The sequence below is a fragment of the Tachyglossus aculeatus genome, chromosome 3 (assembly GCF_015852505.1).
Source record: "Tachyglossus aculeatus isolate mTacAcu1 chromosome 3, mTacAcu1.pri, whole genome shotgun sequence".
Lineage (NCBI taxonomy): Eukaryota > Metazoa > Chordata > Mammalia > Monotremata > Tachyglossidae > Tachyglossus > Tachyglossus aculeatus.
The window spans coordinates 74,527,486-74,531,209 of NC_052068.1; positions in this window are offsets into that span (position 1 = coordinate 74,527,486).

A 3,724-nucleotide genomic window follows, 5' to 3' on the forward strand; every position below is an offset into this window, starting at 1 on the left:
AGGGCCATGAACCTGCAAAGAGGAATTGATTGTGGTGCTAGTGGTTTGCTAAGAGCCACCTGCACTTTCTTGGTTGTGCCAGTCGTATTTATTTCCACTGGGGCACAGAATGCAATGAGTGGGAAGATGGGCAGTGATGCAGCAAATTGCACGTGCAATCCTTGCCCACAGATACACTCCTTGTCCTCAGGGAACATTTCAACCAAAGCTATTGGACTGTACTCTCCCAAGTGCTTAGTACAGTGCTCTGCACATAGTAAGAACTCAATAAATACCATTGATTGATTGATTAAGTGAGAAGCATCATGGCTTAAGGGAAGGAGCATGGGCTTGGGAGGACCTGGGTTCTAATTCTGCCTCCGTCATTACCTTCTGTGTGACCTTGGGCCAGTCACTTAACCTCTCCATGTCTCAGTTCCTTCATCTGTGAAAGGGGAATTCAATACGTGTTCCCCCTCCTACTTAGACTGTGAGCCCCATGTGGGACCTGAGTATCTTGTATTGACCCCCGTGCTTAGAGAAGCAGTGTGGCTCAGTAGAAAGAGCCCGGGCTTTGGAGTCAGAGGTCATGGGTTCGAATCCCAATTCCGCCACATGTCTGCTGTGTGACCTGGGGCAAGTCACTTAACTTCTCTGAGCCTCAGTTACCTCATCTGTAAAATGGGGATTAAGACTGTGAGCCCCACGTGGGACAACTTGATCACCTTTTATCCCCCCCCAGCGCTTAGAACAGTGCTCTGCACATAGTAAGTGCTTAATAAATGCCATTTTTTCACAATGCTTGGCTCATAGTAGGAGCTAAACAAATATTATGATTATTAATAATTATCCAGTTCTTGACAGAGCTAGAACACAAGGTCTCAGGGGATTTCTCCTTTCATAGGACCAAGAGCAAGCCTGCTCCGAATATAATAGGTAGGCAATAATTGCTGGGATATTGACAATGGTGAAGTCACCAACATGCACTGACTATTTTAAGCCCAGCATACATTATCTTAGAAAAACACACCATTTTTTTTTTTAGCAAACCCACTCTCCCCACAGAAAGCAGCATGCCTTAGTGGAAAGAACATGAGAGTCAGAGGACCTGGGTTCTAATTCTGGTTCCACCACTTGTCTGATGTGTGAGCATGGGCAAGTCACTTGACTTCTCTAGACCTCAGGTATTTTCATCTGTAAAATGGGGATTAAGACTGTGATCCTTATGTGGGATCCAAAGTAATTAGCTTGTATCTACCCCAATGCTTTGTGCAGCACCTGGCCCATTGTAAGTTCTAAACAAATACCATTAAAAAGGAAGAACTGTAGAGTAAAATGAATAAGAGCAATATTCTCCCTAAGCATCTGGCATATATGAGAGTACATTTTATCTGGATGTAGAAGAAATACCCGGAATACCTCAGAATGGACAGCTGGAATACATTCCTTCTGACAGTTTTCAATGGAGTTGTTCTTCAGGGACTTATCAGCCCACAAGAGAGAAAATATAATCCGTTCCCCATCCTGGTGTTCAAAAATAATCTTTTACTGCCAATCCTCTCATAACACAAAATCTTTTGTTTTTTTTCCCCAGTAGGATATCAACTCCCTAACACACTCTTCTATTATATAGAGAATTTTAAATAACTGAAAACACTGCTGATCTCATTGTTTCTAGGCAATCTTCCAACCTTTTTCCTTTAAACAGAGGAGAGAGCCTTTCAAAGGAAACTATTTCTCTGCCTTTAGGGTTCCAGTGGCCCCGGAAGCCTGCTATGGTTGGTGATGAGTGTTGTCATTTCAGGGTGACAATGCAGGAAACAGAGGTTTCACCAAGTTCTCTTCAGCTGGAAATTTGGATTTGATGGTCTTGCTAAGGGCCTTCAAAAACGATCAGTGCCACAAAATTATACTTCCCACTTGGCTTCCATTGGTTTTTCCCCATGTTGACTGTTGCCTCCTTTACTTTCTTCTTCATTCATTCATTTATTCAATCATATTTACTGAGCTCTTACCATGTGCAGAGCACTGTACCAAGTGCTTGGAAAGTACAATTCGGCAACAGATAAAGACAGTCCCTACCCAGCAGTGAGCTCACAGTCTAGAAGGGGGATGTATGTCTTTCATTCATTCATTCAATCGTAATTATTGAGGGTTCCCCGTGTGCAACGCACTGTACAAAGCACTTGGGAAGTACAAATCAGCACCATATAGAGACGGTCCCTACCCAACAAGGGGCTCATGGTCTAGAAGTTTGATGTTCTTCATACATCAAAACAAACACGAGCATTTTCCTTCTGCAAATGTTCTCCACAATCCCATATTCCCTCATAAAACAAACAAAAAATGAATAAGAACGGGAAAGATATTACATTTCTTTAGTGCCTATAACTGATTTAATTTATTTTTTTCTCGATTTATTTTAGACACTGGCCATGTGAGTTTAGTACTAACTTTCATAGCTTGTCAAAAATGAACCTAAAAAATCACATATAAAAGATAACAGAAAAAAAAAAAATGCAGCTATGCCAGATTGTTTGAAGCCCATTTACTCCATCAACTGCCTTCTTTCTTATGCACTAAGAGGAGACAATTCTTTAAAGATCAGAAACTCTCTGCGAGGGTTCCTTCTCTTATAAATGACTCTAAAATCTACCTAAAATTGGGGCCTGGAGTTCATTTCAGCCTTATGCACTGAGGAGACAATTCTTTAAAGATCAGAAATTCTCATAAATGAATCTAAAATCTACCTAAAATTGGGGCCTGGATTTCATTTCAGCCTTATGATTAACACTCCAAATTGACCAGCCTTCAGCAAGTTTTACTATCCTTCTCTCTCCCATCAAATAAAATTAGAATGTCACTGAGAAGGAGAGTGCTTATTTCCAAGGCTGATTTTAAGTGTTTTTTATTCCCGTAGATTTTGGAGACATTTTGGATCTTCGCTGACAATCCCCAGAACAAAACGGGAATTTGTGAAGTTTCCTTAGAGTCCTGAGTGTCAGCTAAAGCGATTAGGGTGTAGGAACACCAGAGCTTTTTCCCACAAGATGAAGAGATTATTTTACAAAGCCAAATTCCTTTATTTATTTATTTTTTGGTCTTGATCTAGACTGCTCTCGAAACTCATATTTTATGTGTGCAGTGCACATCAAACTTCATCATCGTCGTCACCATCATCCTGGTCTTGCAGTACCCATCTGTAGGTTGCACTTTGCCAAGCAAATTAAGCCCTGGGCCTGGGTTGACAATTTAAAATATGCAACAATAATAATAATAATAATGGTATTTGTTAAGCGCTTACTATGTGCCAAGCACTGTTCTAAGCACTGGGGGAGATATAAGGTAATCAGGTTGTCCCACGTGGGGCTCACAGTCTTAATCACATGCCAAGAAGCAGCGTGGCTCAGTGGAAAGAGCCCGGGCTTTGGAATCAGAGGTCATGGGTTCAAATGCCGGCTCCGCCAATTGTCAGCTGTGTGACTGGGCAAGTCACTTAACTTCTCTGTGCCTTGGTTATCTCATCTGTAAAAAAGGGATTAAGACTGTGAGCCCCCCGTGGGACAACCTGATCACCTTGTAACCTCCCCAGCGCTTAGAACGGTGCTTTGCACATAGTAAGCACTTAATAAATGCCATTATTATTATTATTATTAATCCCCATTTTACAGATGAGGTAATTGAGGCACAGAGAAGTTAAGTGACTTACCCAAGGTCACACAGCTGACAAGCGTTGGAGCCAGGA